Here is a 7,361-nt window from a genome sequence, read left to right as displayed (position 1 = left end):
CAGAATAAAAAAATATATATATATATTTAAAATTCATTCAGGGTGTCATAAAAAATATAGGCCAATAAACCTTTTCTATATATAGTATCGACATGAACTGAAATATACTTTCACACCTGAGCAGCAGGGGCAAATTTTTAGTAAACCCACGATTGCCAATACTCTTTTTGATTTTTACCTTTTTGGAGTAATGAATATTGATTGATCTGTGTGTAGTTAATAATCCGAAGTATATCAGGAAGTATTTGCATTTGGGGAAAAACCTTGTTAGTCTAAAACCACTCTTTAATTATTGTAAATTTTGTTTGCAGAGGAATATCAAATGTGCTGCTGCCATCAACACCTTTGTTTATAGATGTTGGAGTTTGGACTGTTTTTCAGTGTAGTCCTGTTTCTCTGACCGTGACTAGCTGGATGCGCTCTCTTCATCGTCTGACATATAAGCTGGCTCAGAGCTTGTCTGCCTTGATGTGTTTTTCCTGGACGGGGCCGCCTGTGGAGCTGGTTTACAGCTGCCTTTGTATCTCTGCTTCTGTCTCCCTGAGCCCCAGTCGGCTTGTAAGATAGCCGCTCACACTGCGCCTGCTTCTGCTGGAGGCTTAGTGTGAGCGATTGCCTGTAAGTCACTAACTTTTTTCTCTGAACTCAGAACCGATGGCCGCTCACACTGCGCCTACAGGTGCTGGTCATAAAATTAGAATATCATGAAAAAGTAGATTGATTTCAGTAATTCCATTTAAAAAGTGAAACTTGTATATTATATTCATACATTACATACAAACTCATATATTTCAGATGTTTATTTTGTTTAATTTTGATGATTACAAATGACAACAAATGAAAATCTCAAATTCATCATATCAGAAAATTAGAATATTACTGAAGACCAATAAAAACAAAGGATTTATAGAAATGTTGGCCAACTGAAAAGTATGAACATGAAAAGTATGAGCATGTACAGCACTCAGTATTTAGTTGGGCCTCCTTTGGCCTGTATTACTGCAGCAATGCGGCGTGGCATGGAGTCGATCAGTCTGTGGCACTGCTCAGGTGTTATGATAGCCCAGGTTGCTCTAATAGTGGCTTTTAGCTCTTCTGAATTGTTGGGTCTGGTGTATTGCATCTTCTTCTTCACAATACCCCATAGATTTTCTATGGGGTTAAGGTCAGGAGAGTTTGCTGGCCAATTAAGAACAGGGATACCATGGTCCTTCAACCAGGTACTGGTAGCTTTGGCACTGTGTGCAGGTGCCAAGTCCTGTTGGAAAATGAAATCTGCATCTCCAAAAAGTTGGTCAGCTGCAGGAAGCATGAAGTGCTCTAAAACTTCCTGGTATGTGGCTGCGTTGACCCTGGACCTCAGAAAACACAATGGACCAACACCAGCAGATGACATGGCACCCCAAACCATCACTGACTGTGGAAACTTTACACTGGACTTCAAGCAACGTGGATGAAGTGCCTCTCTTCTTTTCCTCCAGACTCTGGGACCTTGATTTCCAAAGGAAATGCAAAATTTACTTTCATCAGAGAACATGACTTTGGACCACTCACCAGCAGTCCAGTCCTGTTTCTCTTTAGCCCAGGCAAGACGCTTCTGACGCTGTCTGTGGTTCAAGAGTGGCTTGACACAAGGAATGCGACAGCAGAAACCCATGTCTTTCATACGTCTGTGTGTGGTGGTTCTTGAAGCACTCACTCCAGCTGCAGTCCACTCTTTGTGAATCTCCCCCACATTTTTGAATGGGTTTTGTTTCACAATCCTCTCCAGGGTGCGGTTATCTCTCTTGCTTGTACACTTTTTTCGACCACATCTTTTCCTTCCCTTCGCCTCTCTATTAATGTGCTTGGACACTGAGCTCTGTGAACAGCCAGCCTCTTTAGCGATGACCTTTTGTGTCTTGCCCTCCTTGTGCAAGGTGTCGATGGTCGTCTTTTGGACAACTGTCAAGTCAGCAGTCTTCCCCATGATTGTGTAGCCTATAGAACTAGACTGAAAGACCATTTAAAGGCTTTTGCAGGTGGTTTGAGTTAATTAGCTGATTAGAGTGTGGCACCAGGGGCCATCAATTTTGAACCTTTTCACAATATTCTAATTTTCTGATATGATGAATTTGAGATTTTCATTTGTTGTCATTTGTAATCATCAAAATTAAACAAAATAAACATCTGAAATATATGAGTTTGTATGTAATGTATGAATATAATATACAAGTTTCACTTTTTAAATGGAATTACTGAAATCAATCTACTTTTTCATGATATTCTAATTTTAAAATGAAGTTTTTTCTCTCCACTGTCACTACAAGCATGCTTAGTGTAAGGGATTGCTGAACAGTCAATGAGTCGATGGGATCAACTGGTTTTCCTTAGATGAAAAACTTTGAATCAGTTTGACTGTATGATCTGTTTGAACCGTAATGTGCCCTGAGATGACATGTGTTGTGAATTGGCGCTATAGAAATAAACTGAATTATATTGAAGTCAAATCAAACATTTCTACCCAACAGCAATGATGAACCGCACAGCTGCATTGTATCTGCAGCAATGGTGGAGGCTAGAGCTTTAAGTCTGCTAAGGAATCTTGCTGTCATTCGAAATAAAAAAGATGAACTGTTTTATAAATTGCAACACAAAAGTAAGTAAAAATTCTTACTTTTTTCTTAGAATTCTGACTTTATTCTCAAAATTCTGACTTTTTTTCTCAGAACTCAGAACAGATGGCACACATTGAGCCTGGTTCTGCTGGAGGTTTCTTCCTATTACACTTTTTTCTGAATGCTTAAGCGCTAATCGTGATTCTTGTAGCACAATTTCTAAAACTATTAATACGTATAGCAAAACCACTCACTGAGTTTGCAAAACTAAAAGCACAAACACTGCATTGCACTCAGTTTGCAATTTTGTACCACACATTTTGCAAAACTGTAGGCACAATTCACTGCACAACACTCTATTACCAAATTTCCAACACACTCCTAGTAAAATCATACACATGTATGGCTATCATTAACACTATTTTGCCAACTGTCTGGCACACTTTCATATGTGAAAACTGTTTTAGATAATTAGTTCACTTTGCAATCAGCCTAAGCACTATAAATAATAATAATTGATAATGACACCATCTTTCAAAATAGGCAATAAGCATTTCTTCATGAAGTCGTGTACTTGCACGCCACAGAATAAGAATGAAACAAATTTACAGAGTTTCTTTCGAGAGAAACACAGAACATGTAAAGCAACTGTGATATGACTATGTGCAGGTAAGCTATAGTGTCAATGGTTCTGAATTTGGAAGTGCATACTGTAGTGCTGTGCATGGGCCTGATGTGATGCATTTGTTTTGTCTTGTCCAGAGAGTGATGGAACTAGAAGCAGATGCCATGGGACATGAGCTACTTTTTGTAGATGAAGCTGGTTTTAACCTCAGTAAAACCAGGAGACGTGACAGGAACATTATTGGACATAACCAATACATAACATAACCATGTGTGCAGCTATAAGCCAAAATGGTGTTGTTCACCATCATGCAACCATAGGCCCATACAGCTCTGCACACATTATTGCATTCCTGAACACCTTACATGACATGCTCACTGTTCAGAGACCAGAGCATACCCAATATGTCATCATATGGGACAATGTTAATTTCCATAGGGCTGCTTTGGTCCGCAACTGGTTTACAGACCACCCATTCTTCATGGCACTCAACCTGCCTCCATACTCTCCATTCTTAAATCCCATTGAGGAGTTCTTCTCTGCCTGGCGCTGGAAAGTGTACGACCGTCATCCTCATCAACAGGTAGCCCTTTTACAGGCAATGGAGGAGGCATGTTGAGATATTGACCAGGCATCATGTCAGGCCTGCATACGGCATTCAAGGAGATATTTTCCCCGGTGCCTTGGACTGGAAGATATCGCATGCAATGTGGACGAAATTTTGTGGCCGGACCCAGGAAGACGACATGATGTAGGCTGATTGTTTTTTTTTGTTTTTTTGTGAAATTACTATTTTGTGTTCTGACTTTGTCTTGGTTTTGATGAGTGTGAATAAACAGCAATACTTGAAATTTGGAACCTTATATGTTTACATGACACTATGACAAAAGTATGACCTCAAATTGACATCTGTACACAGAGAAAGAGAAAGCCAGATGTGTTTTGTATTCATACCATCAGTGTGTAGTTGGCACATTGTGTGCTTAGTAGATGATGGCTTGTGTTTACTGTTTGATACGAAAACACAATTTTTACAAAGGTGTGAAGAGTTAATCTAGCTGTGTTTGCTTTTGCAAGAGAACTGCAATGTTTTGATAATTGGGTGAAAGGTTTTCTTATTTGTGTGTAGAGTTTTGCAAAAATAGCCAATAGTTACAAAAAATGTGCTTAAGCAATCAGAAAAAACTGTAAAAGGGAGTTTCTCCTCTCCACTGTCGCTACAAGCATGCTTAGTGTGAGGGATTGTTGAAGAGTCAATGAGTCGATGCAATCAACTGGCTTTCCTTAGATAGAAAACTCTGAATCAATTTGACTGTATGATCTGGTGAACTGTAAAGTGCCTTGATATGACGTGTTGTGAATTAGCGCTTTATAAAGAAACTGAATTGAATTGAACTCTGACCTTAATCTCAGAATTGACAGCTTGACAGCAAACAAACATGTTAGCATCAAGCAGTAGCGATGTCTGTTTTAGAGACTAAACTAGCTCTCTTCTTTTAATCACCTTCTCTTCTTCCATTAATAAAATAGCTCACCAGGGACACATCGGGAATGTAAAAAGCCGCCTAATTCTGTAATTTTCCAACAGTGTGTTACTGGCCCTCACAAACTACTTACATCTTTGTCAGTGAAGCTGAGTGCTCCTACAACTCTTCCTCCATGGTGCCCATCTAGAATAAGATCTAAAATTCTGAGATTAAAGTCAGACTTCTGAGACTAAAGTCAGACTTCTGAGACTAAAGTAAGACTTGTGAGATTAAAGTCAGACTTCTGAGACTAAAGTCAGTCTTCCGAGATTAAAGTCAGACTTCTTAGATTAAAGTCAGACTTCTGAGACTAAAGTCAGTTTTCTGAGATTAAAGTCAGACTTCTGAGACTAAAGTCAGTCTTCCGAGATTAAAGTCAAACTTCTGAGACTAAAGTCAGTCTTCAGAGATTAAAGTCAGACTTCTTAGATTAAAGTCAGACTTCTGAGACTTAAGTCAGTCTTCCGAGATTAAAGTCAGACTTCTTAGATTAAAGTCAGACTTCTGAGACTAAAGTCAGTTTTCTGAGATTAAAGTCAGACTTCTGAGACTAAAGTCAGTCTTCCGAGATTAAAGTCAGACTTCTTAGATTAAAGTCAGACTTCTGAGACTAAAGTCAGTTTTCTGAGATTAAAGTCAGACTTCTGAGATTAAAGTCAGTCTTCTGAGACTTAAGTCAGATTTCTGAGACTAAAGTCAGACTTCTGAGACTAAAGTCAGTCTTCCGAGATTAAAGTCAAACTTCTGAGACTAAAGTCAGTCTTCAGAGATTAAAGTCAGACTTCTTAGATTAAAGTCAGACTTCTGAGACTAAAGTCAGTTTTCTGAGATTAAAGTCAGACTTCTTAGATTAAAGTCAGTCTTCTGAGACTAAAGTCAGACTTCTGAGATTAAAGTCAGACTTCTGAGATTAAAGTCAGTCTTCTGAGACTAAAGTCAGACTTCTGAGATTAAAGTCAGTTTTCTGAGATTAAAGTCAGACTTCTGAGACTAAAGTCAGACTTCTGAGACTAAAGTAAGACTTCTGAGATTAAAGTCAGTTTTCTGAGATTAAAGTCAGACTTCTGAGACTAAAGTCAGACTTCTGAGACTAAAGTAAGACTTCTGAGATTAAAGTCAGACTTCTGAGATTAAAGTCAGACTTCTGAGACTAAAGTCAGTCTTCCGAGATTAAAGTCAGACTTCTTAGATTAAAGTCAGACTTCTGAGACTAAAGTCAGTTTTCTGAGATTAAAGTCAGACTTCTGAGATTAAACACTGCATGAAAAGTGAGATTTTCGTCCCCGTAAACCCCCGTAAACTCCCGCAGATCTGCCTGATTTTCGTCAGTTTCCGACAATTTGCAACCCGTGCTTGTCCGCGTTTGTCGTGCCACAAATTGTCGGAAACGTACCATGACGTATGTGGAGAGCGATCAGCTGTACTAATGGCCCTAATTAGCATATGAATGCAGCAAACCCGCGCGGCTGGCCAGGTCTGGCTTGAATAACCTTCTCAGTATTGGCTGAAACCACTATTCTCAAACAAATGAAATCGCTCGTGATTGGCAGCAAAACCACACGTGGCCACGCCAGGCTTTAATTTTCTTACTGAGTATTGGACGGAACCACTTCTTTTTAAACAAGTAAAGTCGCTCGTGATTGGTTGGCATATATATATTTACATATATATATTTATTCATATATATATATTTATTCATTCATATATATATTCATATATTTATTCATTCATATATATATTCATATATTTATTCATTCATATATTTATTCATTCATATGCTGTGTATTTATGTTATCCTACACTACTACACAATTATTATGCTACCATCAAGGACATGAATGAATTTATACAGGAAATGAAGATTTGCCAGGAAGCTGTTTATGCATAGAAAGAGCTTTATTAAAACACACACACACAACTATATACAACGCGTATCCAAACACATGCGTTTCTAAAAATTAAAAGTCCGTGAACGGTCCGTTTGCTTCCTCGGGGTTGGAGGTAACTGGCAGCATTCCCTCCGAGGCAGGTCCGATGTGCAGACGCCTACTGTGCGCGGCCCTGTACTTCGGCATCGCTTCTAACCGGGACTGCAGCTTAACACAGAGTTCAGTGAGATCCGGCCTACGAAATGGCGGCGACCGTACAATCCATCCAGAGACACCGCCGCCGACGCCATCTTCTTCGTCGGACATGAGGTCGACGGTGGCGGACTTACAGAGTTCCACTTCCTCATCTGCCAGCACACTCTGCCTCGCCTTCAGCAGCTGAAAAAAAAAACAATGAATCAGCGCACTGCATATGGACACAACACATCTATCAATGCACCTGAAAAACAGTCACCAAATAAAGTCTTACCCTCTTTCTTCTGGCCCGACTCCGAGCAGATAGCCTGGCAGCCTCCGCACGCAGCGTGTTGGCTAGCAGCGTATATCTGAAGCTCCTGCATACCGTCTCATAATACGTCTTACAGGCAGCTGGAAAACAATTAAATGAGAGTGGTATGAATAAAAAAAAAAATCAAACGCAAGTCACAGTAACAAGGAAGGAGAAAACATTAAAACAAGTCACTTACACACAATGTCGTCTTTATCAACATCGTGCAAATCTGGA

The sequence above is a fragment of the Cyprinodon tularosa genome, unplaced genomic scaffold, assembly GCF_016077235.1.
Source record: "Cyprinodon tularosa strain WSP-4 unplaced genomic scaffold, ASM1607723v1 ctg582, whole genome shotgun sequence".
NCBI lineage: Eukaryota > Metazoa > Chordata > Actinopteri > Cyprinodontiformes > Cyprinodontidae > Cyprinodon > Cyprinodon tularosa.
Note: the sequence above shows the minus strand (reverse complement) of the source record.